Genomic DNA, 16,436 nt, shown 5'->3' with positions numbered 1-16,436 from the left:
TTCTTTTTTCGCGTAGAATCACCCCCTTTCCGCTTGTACCACCATCCTGCAGTTGCCAACCACCCTGTATATAATATATTGTCTATCGCATTACGAGAGTATGTGGTTATTGATAGTGGCTCTTAATATTTATTGCGTAACTGCAGAATCTGATGGACCGTAATTGCTCCGGAACATAATTGTGATTAACTTCTTAATGACTGACTGTTGTTGTAGGCGACAACTCCTATTTATAATAAAACTACCATGGGATAATTGCCTCGTGACGGTTTATTCCCACGAGAACGCGTAGTTTCGGCACGTAGTTATCTCTGCGGACGCTACAGTCTTCGCTTCTGCTGATTTCCTTCCCAAGTGTGTTACGGTTTCATCCACCTGCTGATACGATCTCCCAACGAGCGTTGCAGTTTTACGTTTTGCTGATAATGAGTCGAACTCTTCTCGGCACGTGGTTATCTCTGCTCGCGGTGATACTCGACCCTTTGGCGCGTCGCAGCTGCTTCCCTCTGCTGGCTTTACCTGAGAACATCATCGTCCCTCAGCTCCCATTCGCTGTTTACTGCACTGTGTACTGTGGTGGGGAGAGCGCGCGCAAGGCAGAGCGCATCAGCGGACGTCTTAATGTTACGCCAACTCTGAACCGCGCAACACCTATCCCTACGTAGTCTTCGATACAACGAAGTATCTCTACGAAATTTCTTGAAGTGTTTAACGATTCGTAACGAGTATTTTACGTGAGTTTCTTTATTATTTTATTGAAAACGACGCAATGTGGATTTTACTGATCGCGGTGTGCACGTTTCGTGAATTCCGGTTATTTTTCTTATCGCTTTATTAATCCTATCTTATCCATGGTGGCATATTGTGAAATTTATTGATCGCAGCGCGCATTGTAATGTAAAGTGCAATCTTATGGGGATATACGTTGAAACCTGTTGCTTTTCCGCTCGAATAAGGGATATCCTGTCAACTAAGCACTGTTTTTACTCTGTTTTGATGCCGAATGCATCTCATGGAAGTTTTGCACGAAGTGCGCGCATATCTGTAAAATGCAATTTCTTGGAGAATTTCGTTGAAATCTTCTTGTCGCGTCTCGCGCTCAACACGACCCGTAACTTGAGCCAGAGTAAGAATATGTCATAACTCGCGAATGATGCGAGACACTACTCTGGGGATAATAGAATTAGGTAATGAACGTTTAGGGGAATAAAGACGCAAAACGTTCTGATATCTTCACTTTTTACAATATTAATCTACAACCAAAATTCAAATAACATGATGGTGGAAATTCGCGAACTGCCAACATCCGAACACCGTATAATAATAAGAAACGGGAATTATAGAAACCTGTCAATTGCAACACGCTCAGATACTTTTACTATGTATTAATTTGCCAATCAAAATTAAAAAGATACTATCAGGAAAACTCGCGAAACGGCAACGCGTGGGCACCGAATATAATAATGAACGGAAACTGCAAACGCCTGTCAATTACAATGTAACGTATTAATCTAGAACTGAAGTTGAAACAATAAGTAACGATCGTGTGAAAAAACTGATCGCAGCTTACGGAACTTGCAGATGATACATGGAATAGGGAGATGGGAAAGCAACAAGTACGTGAAACTAATTGAAACTCGTGAAATACGCGTGCCATAAGCAGTTAATTACGTAACATGCCACTTTGGATAAATAGGAGTAACAGAACAACGAGCCTGTGAAAGACCAACGAGAAGTCGCGAAATGTGCGCGCCGAGATCAATCAACTATAAAACATGCCACTTTGAGTTAGGGAGAAACGATAAGACAACGAATATGAAAACCCCAATTGAAACTCAGGAAGTGTGCGCGCTGCAATCAGTAAATTCCACAATATGTCACCATAAATAAATTGAAAGTAGTTCATAATCGCAATAGACAATGACGGATCGACAAACGGGCAAACTAAGGACAACGAATACACGAACGTGCAAATAATACGAAATTTTTCTATCTTTACAGAATGTGCATCAACCTTTGCAACAGGGAAGAAGTACAAGCAAATTATGGTCTTTTGAATATGATAATTCCAAGACAACTGACACGCCAAGTTGACCGGCCTAGATATTATTGTTTGATACGTGTCGCACCTGCCTACCGCACCAACGACTATTCACTTTGTGGATTTTGTTACAGAAATTTACTTATGATGAAAGCGGACGTAAGGATGTACGAAGAAGCAAATTATCATAGCATTTGCGGAGTCTCAGGCCGCGCACGTGTCCTTCGTTGCGACTCATGCGAAAAACGAATAGGACGGCTAATACCCGCAGACGAGTGTCGGCTGTGCGCCGAGCAGTTGCCTATACTGACTACAAATCAGATAAATTCGTTAGCTCAGGGGAAATTAGTACGCATTGATTATCATCCGTGATAACAATTTTTTTGCCGTCACATAACCGGAACTATGTACGGAACTGTTGCGATTCTTTCAACCGCACGCGGATCAAAGGTTACAGCAGCGAATGATCGTTTATAATATTTTCTTCTTATTATATTATTAATATTCTTGTTATTATAAATAAACTATATTATTAATATTCGTTCTTTTTATAATTATTTAATTCCACAAATTAACGTATAAGGAAGCAAGAATGTATGTTTCAAACCAACTGATTACTTACGTCGGTGTTGTCTGCTGAAACCAACCTGGCTTCGCATATCATGCCCAAGGACGAGCAAGTGATTTCCTGCTAATAGTGAGAGGAGAAATGCGAAAACCCGTAAGTGTCGTCTGCTATTAATGGATCCGTAACTCGTTGTGATCCTTTCAACCGTAGCAGAGTCAAAGGTTACAAGAGCGAACGATTGTTTATGGATACAGAAATAATATAGCCTTTATAACTATATATAACAGCTACAACAAATAGTTTTTTGATATCCTATTTTATCTAAAAAATATTTTGTTATAAAACTGTAATCGCATTGTGAATAAAGCTACTTTAAAAATTATTAAAACTTTATTTCTTTATTTTTTCGAGAGAAAGGGCCGTTTGCGATGAGTACAATATGTAATGGAATTTATTTACCAATCGCACTGATACGCTAGCTAACGTTACTCGTTCGGTTATACTAACAAATTGGAATTCGAAGAACACAACAGTTTGAGATATTAAAAACAGCGTTGCGCTTTAGAAAGCAACAACAAGTTTTCGAAACTAATTTATTCAGTTGTTCGTCTTCTGTCGAAAATAACAAACGGGAGTCGACTTAATCTAAATAGTTTATCGACCATCAATCTGTCGGCGGTCTTTCAGTCGAGTAGTTACGCGGAAGAAGGCGTGCGTGACTATGATCGCGAACGCTTACGTACGTGGTAGGCGTATGAGAAGACGACAAGGGGATAATATAATGTAAAATGATACAATAATATAAAATACAATTATATACATAGATATAATAATTAAAAAGCTAGCCGAAGAAAAATTTATAGAATTAAGAAAATGTTGCAAGGTATAATGTTGCAAAGGCATCCATCGCCGTCTGGTATTTCGAAGGGAGCAGAATGGGGCGGAAAAACTGTTTAAGCAGTAAATAACCGAAATTGCAGACGCGGATGACCGTTCTAATTCCTGCGACGGGCAAACAGTTTGATTAGCGAAAGTCCGCCGCCTCCAGAGAGACAGCTTCCCTTTTTCCGCTAACGAGTGAGGACGCAGAGGAGAAGGTGGATAGATAAAGAAAAAGGAAACGATGGGGGTGGCAGAGTTGGAGAGAATAGAATATTAGAGAAACGAGAATAAAGTATTTTCTTTAATGGATGTGGAAAAGAAGAGATGGAAGTTGAGGGCGACGGAAAAAGAAGGAAAAGGTTCGATTGCAATTGGAGTGCCAATGGTACGGAAAAAGTGGAAGCGCGAGTGGTCGAAAGGTCAGTAGACTCGACGTGTCTGGCGAGCTGCACGAAATCGGTAACAAACATGCCGCGAAATCTCCCCCGACCTCTTCGCAATCTCATTCGCTGCACCGTCCCGGCGGCCGTAGGTGTTCGGAGAAAAGAGGATAACAAGAAGTGAAACTCAATTTCGGCTGGCTTGTATTTCCCTCTTGCGGACGAAGGAGGGAAGAAGGGAACACGGAAGAAGCGTTTCGCAGTCGTTTGTTTCAATATTTTGGAGCGGTAGCGTGTTGCCGATAGGCGAGGAACCACGTGGATGTTGGAACATGACTCGTTTACCCGCGATTACCTCTTACGGGTCGATAGGTCTGATAATCCGGCGGATCGTGGATAACAACGGTGGGCTGCTCTCGTCGTTCGTTAACGAAATATTAAATAGAGAAAGAGCGAGGGTAGATGGGGGCACGACGCGTTGTTTGTTCGGAACGCGATAACGGTCAATTGAGCAGAAGCAATACCGATCGATGCTCGCTCACGTGCATGTTGGTTCATCTACGGTCTCGAAAAACAGGCAGATATCACCGTTCATGCAGAAGTCTCCAGCTATCGGACGCGGCTGCTACTGCCTCGGCCGCTGTCGCTGGAACAAAATCAGAAAAAATATATTCGTCAGCATTGGAAACGGAATGCGCATAAATTCCGCCAGCTCCTCCGGCGAGCCTGAAAGTGATCCTCGTCGATACGACGCTTCCCTGTTCCACTCTCGTCATTATTCCTTCCTTTTTTTCATTCTTTCTTTATCCCGTTTCTTTTCATCGTCGACTTTCACACGATCGCGAGCTTTGGCCTCGTTTACTCGCGCGATTAAATCGGCTACTGTTGAAGCTTTGTCCGCCGCGCGAGAAACTTGGACGAGGTATTGCCTCCCATGGCAACGTAATAAAGTCACCAGGCACGTATCTTCACCATTCGGAACGTTCAAAGCGTTAGCAGACCGGTTCAAGCATATACACGTAGACATTATCGAAATGCAGTATTCGCAAGGCTATCGATATTGTCTAATGTGTATCGACCGTTTTTCGCGTTGGCCCGAAGCCGTTCCTATCGCCAACATGGAAGCGCCAACCGTTGCTTCTGCCCTGCTTTCTACATGGATAGCTCGTTTCGGCGTATCCTTAAAGATAATGATCGACCAAGGACGCCAATTTGAATCGCGGCTGTTTGAGGAATTATGCCGGTTGCTCGGCATCAAACATTTACGCACGACGGCCTATCATCCCGCGTCTAATGGGATGGTAGAGCGCCTGCATAGACAACTGAAAGCGGCAATCAAGTGTCACGACACGAGCAACTGGGTTGAAATTCTGCCGATCGTTCTGTTAGGCATTAAAACCGCGATAAAGGACGACCTAAACGCAACGGCTGCCGAGATGATCTACGGTACTGGTATACAATTGCCGGCGGAGTTCTTTTTGCCAAACAAGCAGCGGGCCAATACCAGCGGGAATACGCGAACCGGCTAAAAGAACGGATGGAGAAAGTCATGCCACAGCCTGTTATACGACATGGCGAAAAGAAAATATTCATTTTTCGCGAGTTGGAATCTTCGCCATATGAATTTTTACGACATGACGCGATTAGAGGCCCTTTACAACCGCCTTACGACGGGCCGCGTAAGGTAACGCAAAGAGGCGAAAAAACGTACATAATAAAAGTAAACAATCGCGACGTAACGTTGTTTCACGGACAGAGCGATCCTCTTTTGTTTTACGCACAACCATTTTTGAGAGGCACGCATTTTCCCAAACGGACGGACAGAGAGTTACATTAGAGACAGACAAGGTTACAGAATAGTTATTTAAGATTTTAAAGACTGAAGAAGAAAGATCGGTAGCTCAGGACGTTGAAAATCGATTCTCGATTTTCAGGTAAACATTGTACAAAATTTGTTATTTCTCGTTTATATAATTATTGTTATTTATTGTTATAGACGGATATTAATTGTTCTTTATTTTTGTATTTTATCTAATTACTTTATAATAAAAAACTCGATTTTCAGACTACATAAGCGATCCCTGAATTATATATATATATATATATATATGTAAGGTCGTAAATCTTGGGATAATTCAGGGATCGATTCTGTAGTCTATATATATATATCGGAGATGATAGGACACTGAGGCCTTCCCTTTGGAGTTCTTCGGAAAACCCCCACTATATTAGTCTCTATGATTTAACTCGATTATAGTTGTCGGATATTTGTGATAGTGAGCTTGGGCTCGAAGCGACAAGTCACTGAACGTAGCCGCGGTCACGGGATAAACGTTTTTACCTAACATAGGGATGGAGTAATCCTATAGCTCTCGAAATTAATCGATTAACAGGAGCGTCCATTTCCCTCACTTTCCGAACGAAGGCTTTTCTCGACGAATCTGATGATCTCGTGTCCTTAAACACACCCCATCATAATTTTCCTCTTGCAGCATCATCGTGACGGAAAGTCATTCTCTCGTGCGATCACATCGACGAAAAGAGTATCGTCTTTACGATCAGTGAATATTTCACGTTTTGTTAAAAAAAGAGTTAGACTTGGACTTTGTGATAACGTACATCTTTCATCCCGTTGACCGCGGATTCGTTATTGAACCTAGGATCGTTGTCATTATCATCTCGAGTATCTAATTACCGCGGTTACTTGTTAAACTCTATGATACTCATACTTGTACTAGTAAATATACTCTCTATTGCATAACGACAACGTCTATTCCAAATGAAGATTTGTTTCACGCCCCTATAGCTATAGAATTACTCCATGTCTTTGTTCGACAAAACGATCATCCCTTGACCGCGGCTACGTTCGGTGACTGGTTGTCGCCTCGAGCCCAAGCCCACCATCATAAATCTCTAACAAATAAAGTCCGATTGAATGACTACAATTGCTTAATTACGGCTATGGTAGAATCTATATTACAGTATTAAGGAGTTTCCCTAAAGTTCCAAAAGGGAAGCTGTCTCTCTGGAGGTGGCGAACTTCCATTACATATTGTACTCATCGCAAACGGCCCTTTCTCTCGAAAAAATAAAGAAATAAAGTTTTAACAATTTTTAAAGTAGCTTTATTCACAATGCGATTGCAGTTTTATAACAAAATATTTTTTAGATAAAATAGGATATCAAAAAACTATTTGTTGTAGCTGTTATATATAGTTATAAAGGCTATATTATTTCTGTATCCATAAACAATCGTTCGCTCTTGTAACCTTTGACTTTGCTACGGTTGAAAGAATCACAACGAGTTACGGTGCCATCAATAGCAGACGACACTTACGGGTTTTCGAATTTCTCCTCTCACTATTAGCAGGAAATCACTTGCTCGTCCTTGGGCATGATATGCGAAGCCAGGTTGGTTTCAGCAGACAACACCGACGTAAGTAATCAGTTGATTTGAAACATACATTCTTGCTTCCTTATACGTTAATTTGTGGAATTAAATAATTATAAAAAGAACGAATATTAATAATATAGTTTATTTATAATAACAAGAATATTAATAATATAATAAGAAGAAAATATTATAAACGATCATTCGCTGCTGTAACCTCTGATCCGCGTGCGGTTGAAAGAATCGCAACAGTTCCGTACATAGTTCCGATTATGTGACAGCAAAAAAATTGTTATCACGGATGATAATCAATGCGTACTAATTTCCCCTGAGCTAACGAATTTATCTGATTTGTAGTCAGTATAGGCAACTGCTCGGCGCACAGCCGACACTCGTCTGCGGGTATTAGCCGTCCTATTCGTTTTTCGCATGAGTCGCAACGAAGGACACGTGCGCGGCCTGAGACTCCGCAAATGCTATGATAATTTGCTTCTTCGTACATCCGTACGTCCGCTTCCATCATAAGTAAATTTCTGTAGCAAAATCCACAAAGTGAATAGTCGTTGGTGCGGTAGGCAGGTGCGACTCGTATCAAACAATAATATCTAGGCCGGTCAACTTGGCGTGTCAGTTGTCTTGGAATTATCATATTCAAAAGACCATAATTTGCTTGTACTTCTTCCCTGTTGCAAAGGTTGATGCACATTCTGTAAAGATAGAAAAATTTCGTATTATTTGCACGTTCGTGTATTCGTTGTCCTTAGTTTGCCCGTTTGTCGATCCGTCATTGTCTATTGCGATTATGAACTACTTTCAATTTATTTATGGTGACATATTGTGGAATTTACTGATTGCAGCGCGCACACTTCCTGAGTTTCAATTGGGGTTTTCATATTCGTTGTCTTATCGTTTCTCCCTAACTCAAAGTGGCATGTTTTATAGTTGATTGATCTCGGCGCGCACATTTCGCGACTTCTCGTTGGTCTTTCACAGGCTCGTTGTTCTGTTACTCCTATTTATCCAAAGTGGCATGTTACGTAATTAACTGCTTATGGCACGCGTATTTCACGAGTTTCAATTAGTTTCACGTACTTGTTGCATTCCCATCTCCCTATTCCATGTATCATCTGCAAGTTCCGTAAGCTGCGATCAGTTTTTTCACACGATCGTTACTTATTGTTTCAACTTCAGTTCTAGATTAATACGTTACATTGTAATTGACAGGCGTTTGCAGTTTCCGTTCATTATTATATTCGGTGCCCACGCGTTGCCGTTTCGCGAGTTTTCCTGATAGTATCTTTTTAATTTTGATTGGCAAATTAATACATAGTAAAAGTATCTGAGCGTGTTGCAATTGACAGGTTTCTATAATTCCCGTTTCTTATTATTATACGGTGTTCGGATGTTGGCAGTTCGCGAATTTCCCCCATCATATTATTTGAATTTTGGTTGTAGATTAATATTGTAAAAAGTGAAAATATCTGAACGTTTTGCGTCTTTATTCCCCTAAACGTTCTTTACCTAATTCTATTATCCCCAGAGTAGTGTCTCGCATCATTCGCGAGTTATGACATATTCTTACTCTGTCTCAAGTTTCGGCTCGTGTTCAGCGCGAGACGCGACAAGAAGATTTCAACGAAATTCTCCAAGAAATTGCATTTTACAGATATGCGCGCACTTCGTGCAAAACTTCCATGAGATGCATTCGGCATCAAAACAGAGTAAAAAGAGTGCTTAGTTGACAGGATATCCCTTATTCGAGCGGAAAAGCAACAGGTTTCAACGTATATCCCCATAAGATTGCACTTTACATTACAATGCGCGCTGCGATCAATAAATTTCACAATATGCCACCATGGATAAGATAGGATTAATAAAGCGATAAGAAAAATAACCGGAATTCACGAAACGTGCACACGGCGATCAGTAAAATCCACATTGCGTCGTTTTCAATAAAATAATAAAGAAACTCACGTAAAATACTCGTTACGAATCGTTAAACACTTCAAGAAATTTCGTAGAGATACTTCGTTGTATCGAAGACTACGTAGGGATAGGTGTTGCGCGGTTCAGAGTTGGCGTAACATTAAGACGTCCGCTGATGCGCTCTGCCTTGCGCGCGCTCTCCCCACCACAGTACACAGTGCAGTAAGCAGCGAATGGGAGCTGAGGGACGATGATGTTCTCAGGTAAAGCCAGCAGAGGGAAGCAGCTGCGACGCGCCAAAGGGTCGAGTATCACCGCGAGCAGAGATAACCACGTGCCGAGAAGAGTTCGACTCATTATCAGCAAAACGTAAAACTGCAACGCTCGTTGGGAGATCGTATCAGCAGGTGGATGAAACCGTAACACACTTGGGAAGGAAATCAGCAGAAGCGAAGACTGTAGCGTCCGCAGAGATAACTACGTGCCGAAACTACGCGTTCTCGTGGGAATAAACCGTCACGAGGCAATTATCCCATGGTAGTTTTATTATAAACAGGAGTTGTCGCCTACAACAACAGTCAGTCATTAAGAAGTTAGTCACAATTATGTTTCGGAGCAATTACGGTCCATCAGATTCTGCAGTTACGCAATAAATATTAAGAGCCACTATCAATAACCACATACTCTCGTAATGCGATAGACAATATATTATATACAGGGTGGTTGGCAACTGCAGGATGGTGGTACAAGCGGAAAGGGGGTGATTCTACGCGAAAAAAGAAGTCGAAAATATAGAATAACAATTTTTCGTTTGAGGCTTTGTTTTCGAGAAAATCGACTTTGAATGTTCGCTCGGTACGCGTGCACTTTATCACGTCTCGTTATAACGGATCTCCCTGTAGATCGTTGTCTCGATGGATATTATTGCAGTTTAAGTTTGTTTCTGCCGTAACGGAAAATTAGGAATACATAATGAAATAATATGAAGTAATCATAAAGTTTATTACTACAAAAATTGCTGAAAATGTTGCCCATTCTGCCGAACACATACTTCTGCTCTTCTAATTAAATTTCTATGAACACTTTCAAAGTCGATTTTCTCGAAAACAAAGCCTCAAACGAAAAATTTTTATTCTATATTTTCGACTTCTTTCTTCGCGTAGAATCACTCCCTTTCCGCTTTTACCACCAGTTACCAACCACCCTGTATATGGATATATATATATATATACATGTGTATTGTAGTATCGCGAGGAAAAAACCTGGTTAGAAACAAACCAAAACATTGTCGTCTGACCTTCGGCTGTTGGTTTACATAAGAGAAAAACCTATTGACTAAAGTCACCTAGTCCTTGCCGCACGAAAACAGGACCGGATTAGGAAAAGGACAAAATAACGTTGATCGTGAAGTGAGATCGTTTTATCGAGAGGTCAGAGTTAGTCGAGAAGCGGAGGAGTAGATTTGTAGAGTTGAAAGAGTCAGCGGAGTTGCCTGAGTTGCTAGCGTTGTTGTGAGATTGTGTTGTTAGAGTTATAGAGTTGCGAGAGTGATTTGAGTAGAATAAGATTTTTGCGTTTAGTTCAAGTTGAACATTTATCGTTCTCTGTAAAATAAACCTCTGTTATTTTTATTTATCTTAAATAAATAGCATTAGGAGAATTTTACAAATCTAAATTATCCTAATCCTATCCTTTCCGATACTACATTTTGGGGGCTCGTCCGGGATTGAAATCAGACCGAGAACGACACGTTTTACGGAACTACTCGTGCTGAAAAGAAAAGAGTTGAAAATGGCAAATTGTGAAGAAGAACAGTTTTCAAGTGAGGAAAATCCAACGCTGGAAGAATTAAGAAACAAGCTTGCACAGTTAAATCTACCAATATCTGGTGCAAGGACAGTGTTGGTTGCCAGGCTAAGTCGAGCATATAGTACTGGACAACCAAGTACTAAAGAGCCAGCAAACGGTAAAAAGACCACGGAGAAGCAAGGTTCAGGGGCAATACCAAAAATTAAGCGTGATCGAGACGAAGACGAAGATCTCGAGAAGCTTAGGACAAAAGAATTAAGAGAACGTCTTGCTAGTATGGGGCTAGAGACGAGAGGAAGAAGGCTGAACTACGTGTGAGACTACAGGCGGCGATGGAAGAAGAGAATACGTCGTCGGAAGAAGATAGCGGCGACGAAAGCGAAACTGAAGACGACGAAGGAGACGAAAGAATAAGCAAAAGGAACGTGCGAGGTGTATGTCAGAAACCTGACAAATTCCGTAGGAAAATACGTAGGTATACAACAGTAAGTTTTCAGGATGTCCAAGACGCCTTAGAAGTTTTTACAGGCGAAAACAACGAAAATATTAATCAATGGTTCGAGGCGTTCGAAGAAACTGCAAGCATATGTAGGTGGAAAAGAACAAAAGGTACTTTATGCAAAAAAGTTGATGAACGGATCGGCAAAGATAATTGTGAATTATGAGTGCCATGCTAGAACTTGGTGCGAGTTAAAAGAAGGTCTGATAAGGGAGTTTTCGAACAAATTTAACATTTGGCAGATACACCGCAAACTGCAGGAAACAAAAAAAAAAAAAAAAAGAGAAAGAGACGACGAAGGATGTACAGCGTACATGTACCGAATGCTTGGTATAGCCAGTCAAATGAATATGGAAGAAGCAGCAAAGATAAGGTACATCATAGATGGAATAAGAGACAAGGAAGTCAATAAAACAATATTGTACGGGGCTAAATCAATAAAAGAGCTAAAAGAAAATCTTATCATCTATGAGGAACAAAAATCCCGTATAGCAGAGTCAACTATGAGACCGGTGAGAGCTAAGGACAATGGAAGATACAAGCAGTCGGAAGATGTAGCGAAGTATAAAAGGTGTTATAATTGCGGTGATGAAGAAGAACACGTGTGTGCAGAGTGTCCGAACAAGTCGAGGGGACCTAAATGTTTCAAGTGTAGAGAATACGGATACATTGCATCGAGGTGCGACAATCTGAGCGAGTCCATTAAAGAGGTTGGTAGTGTGTTTCGATTGTTACCGACGAAGCGTGGTAAAGACGTGAAGATCGGAAATTTCGAACTGAGCGCGCTGGTAGACACCGGTAGCGAGTTAACCTTGATGCGGTATAATCAGTATGTAAGAATCGGAGCGCCCAAATTAAGTCGAGACATTATTGAATTTCACAGTATCGGGTCTAAAAGAAATTTTACGCTCGGGAAATTTCCGACGGATATTATTATAGACGGTGAATTGTATCATATAACGATACACGTAGTTTCGAACACTGCGATGCAACACTCGTTGTTGATAGGTACAGACTTCCTGGATACCGTCGAGATAAACATGAAGAGGGGAGATATCTCCATTAGTAGAATAAAAAACGAGAATTCCGATGGGTTTCCAGAGGTCCTTAAAGTATACATAGAGACGGGAGCGCGTGAGGTAGATCTATCTCGTGTCGAGAACGTGCAACACAAGCAGGCAGTTGTAGTTCCCACGAGTGCTTGTCTCAAGGACACCGTCGTAATGAACAAAATTTCGTTAGATGAATCGGTTGCGACAAACATAACCACAATAGCGTCGGGTGGAAACGAGACGGACGGTTGCGATGAAGTTTTTGTAGGATGCACCGAGCATCGCGCGAATTGTAGAGTTGTACAAACAAATTCTGTCGCGAGTTCTAAGAAACGAACCAAAAGCGAGAATGAGGCGGCTGCAAGAGAATTTGAGGTAGTGCGTAGACGAGCTATCAATCCGACCTCTTGTCGGCGAAGGGCGTTCAACTTATTACCAACTTACAAGGGCGTTATTTTGAAAATATAAATTCGATTTGAAATATATATTCGTTTGAAATATAAATTCTGATTTCCTGATATAATAATTAATAATAGCAAATATCTACAAACAACTATTCGCTGTTGTAACCTTCGACCCTGCTGCGGTTGAAAGAATCGCAACGGGTTACGGTATCTTCAGTAGCTGTAAACGCCTACCGGTTTTCGCAATCGCCCCCTCACAGTTAGCGGATAATAACCTGCTCGTCTTTGGGCACGATTTGCGAAGCCGCATTGGTTCCCGCAGAGGACACTGTTATAAATAACCATTTGTTTACATTTGATGCCAAAAGCAAGATAGAATTCTAAAGGTTTATTGATTACTTTGGATTGAATTAAGCTATTGTGACGTAATCTTATACGTCTTGTAGAGATAGCTTGCAAATTTCCTACTTTTCCATTCTTAACTATTGTTATTGCGAATGATATGTTATTATTCGCCAATTTCATTTCTTTGTGTCTGAGCGTTTCTCCATGGAAACTGGTCGCTGCAAGTGCTCTTTCGTCACATGGTTTGATAAAAATTTCATTCGATGCTATTCAGATTCAGATATGTCCAAGCTGCCTAAACTTTCCACACGACTAGAAGCGGCATAGATTTGCACTTTTGCAAAATTCTCTTTGCCAAGATCAATTACGGTCCTATCTATTATAGCCATTTGTAATCTGTGTACCGCTACTGTCCAGCTTAGCACAAGCGATGACATTCTTTATTCAACATCTCCGAAACGTTTCGTCAGTTGAAACATTGCTATTACTGGAGATATGGGAATGTAGCCGTCAGCATATTTGAATCTGCTTCCAATTCTCTCACTTTCAGCTGACCTCTTCGAAGTACTGACAAATAAATTTCTTTGCCATTCCCATTGCGTCGTTTATCGAACCAACGGAAATTGGTATGTTTCGTCGCAACATAACTCGTGATCCCTCGGCTAATGTTATTGCATGCAACAGTTATCCATGATTATTTACATCTGCATGAATAATATTTTCGGAAGTTTTTTTCTCGCATGTAGCTGCTTCCCGACTCTCGCCTACTCAATGAATAACGTACACACGACGTAATTTCGCTAATTCATCAATCACTTTTGTGTTATATTCGTCTACGAATCTTACTATCTGGAATATTCTTACTGCTATATATCACTCCTTCGCACTCATAGTATTTCAAACTCAGAAGTTGTTATTTCGCCAAACTGTAAATTATCTAATAGGTCGATAAACTCTGTATCATCCTTTTACCTCATATTAATGATGAGTTCGCAGAATGAAACTTGGTACTATAAATTAATCTTTACAGCACACCACTGTTTTTATACAATACAACAATGTTCTTTTGCTGGGAATAATTGCATGAAAGAGATGTCATCGAAGAGAAATACATTTCTGTCACCAAATATTTTTTTATATATCTTGAATTCTTGCAGTCTTAAATGAATTATTCGCAAATTCTCGTAAGATACCATTGAGATCTCATCAACAATCATCTATCTTTTATGACGTCACTTTCGTTCCTCCTGTTCAAACTTTTGTCCTGTCACGCGGTTATAGCAGTGCCTTTCTCAATAGGCAAGGGGAAACAGACAGATACAAAATTATCCCAAATATTTCAACGACAGTAACGTCAATCTTTATATATGTCGGAGATGTAGGGACATCGGGCCTTTCTTTAGGAAGATCCCCAATACTTGGGCTCGAGGTGACGTAACTGGTCGCCGAACGTAGCCACGGTCACGGGATGAACGAAATGTCTTACAGAGGAGGTACCGATGTTGAGGGACACGCTGTATAAGCAATCAAGTCTCGATCAGGAGCAATGCTGGTTTACGCGGGACTGCCTAGTTACGGCGCTTGGGAATTTGTTGATATTCCCGATCGATATGTATTTGACATATGTGACTGTATCTGTCTTTTATTTTGCAATCACCTTGGAGAGTTTACTGTCATCGTCTTGGCTGTCAGTCTGAAAGTAACCCGGCGTCTGAGTTAACGTGTCTGCGTGCTACAAAATGTATTCCATTGTACAAAGAGTTTACCCGTTGACCGTGGATTCGTTATTGAGCCCAGGAACATTGTCAATAGCTTTTGTTATACTTATTAATTATTTCACGCCTAAAATTTCTAACGATAACCCGACATATAAATCTAAGTGGTCATTGTATATTCTTTAGTCGGCATAAATCGTCACAGGATACGTTCTTCTGCGAATTATTCATTTTTCGACGGAAATCTGTTCGCCGCGACGTGATGTCTGACGCACTATTAAGTTATAGAAATATCCTTCTCTGTCACTGTTCAAAGTATAATACTGCTGGCGCAGTATAGCTGGTTTATTCCTTATTCGCATACAGCACTGGATAGCCCACACAATTGTTTATTCATTAATAAGTATAAAGAAACGAAACAAGAGTAATAAATAGATAGAAAGAAATTACCGTCTTATCAATAACAATGAAAACCGTTTTACGTTCACCCTGTATTATTGGTCGCTACACTAAAGAATGTATAATAAGATGAAAAATCTTTTCCAAAGAAATATTATCAATTTCGAAATGCATTGCAAAGTGACAAATAATTTTCTTTGTATTTATACAAATAAGGAATGTTACAAGGATTAAATAATTTCAACCATATTTATATTTTATTTATACGCACGTATAACAATAGTTAGGATTACTCATTCACTTACTAAACAGCATATTATATATACCGCAACCTTTTCGAAGGTGGCGCAAAATTAAAGATACTACAATATATAGACATATCCTAAATACACATATAAAGATAACCTTTATTGTTAAGATGAGTACAAAGTGTAAGGAGAAGGGTTAAAACTTTACAAAGATGCCTGGATTTCAACTGAAGCGTTTAGCACACAATACGATGGAAAAACGGTCAGGGCATATTTAGGGATGCTTAACTGTTTCAGAGCTCGTGATGGTCTGAACCGTCTCTAAGTTTCCAAAGAGGCCAATTGAGAAAGTCGTAAAATAACCGTCTACAGCCATTCCTGACAATAATGACGACCTTGATAATAGTCACGAATTTACGACTTCTCATTAGCATAAACGAAAGAAATACGAACTACAGAACGAATCCAAACAGAGCTTGTCAGTACGATGTAGTCAAATAAAATGCAAGATATTCCGACGGCAAAATCAAACCAAAGCTGATGTAACAATAAATCTAAAATAATGCGATGCATACGTACACACGGATTTCCGATAAATATTACAAAAATATATTCTTAACCTATGTATATCGCATGGATATACACACATATCGAAAATATCGCCGGCGAATTTACCTTCATTTTCGTGGTAATCACGCAAATACAAAAGTAAAATGACAGAAGGTGTGCTTTATAAATAATCGAATTATTAATTGTTAATTATCCTCTGAAATGCAA

General features: G+C 40.3%; 2 long non-coding RNA genes across 2 annotated transcripts; one reads left to right on the top strand and one right to left on the bottom strand.

Moving 5' to 3' along the window:
* Positions 1 to 2,582, top strand: LOC125386785. Its single transcript, XR_007227177.1, has 2 exons — positions 1 to 734; positions 2,002 to 2,582. It is a non-coding gene; the product is annotated as an uncharacterized LOC125386785 (long non-coding RNA).
* A 4,806-nt stretch (positions 2,583 to 7,388) lies between these two features.
* LOC125386787 lies at positions 7,389 to 9,971 on the bottom strand. The gene is made up of 2 exons (XR_007227179.1): positions 9,237 to 9,971; positions 7,389 to 7,969 (listed from the first exon to the last, which is right to left on the bottom strand). It is a non-coding gene; the product is annotated as an uncharacterized LOC125386787 (long non-coding RNA).
* Positions 9,972 to 16,436: the final 6,465 nt, after the last annotated feature.

This window comes from Bombus terrestris, chromosome 17, assembly GCF_910591885.1.
Source record: "Bombus terrestris chromosome 17, iyBomTerr1.2, whole genome shotgun sequence".
Lineage (NCBI taxonomy): Eukaryota > Metazoa > Arthropoda > Insecta > Hymenoptera > Apidae > Bombus > Bombus terrestris.
The sequence above is the reverse complement of the archived record's forward strand: the minus strand, read 5'-3'. Positions and strand labels throughout refer to the sequence as shown.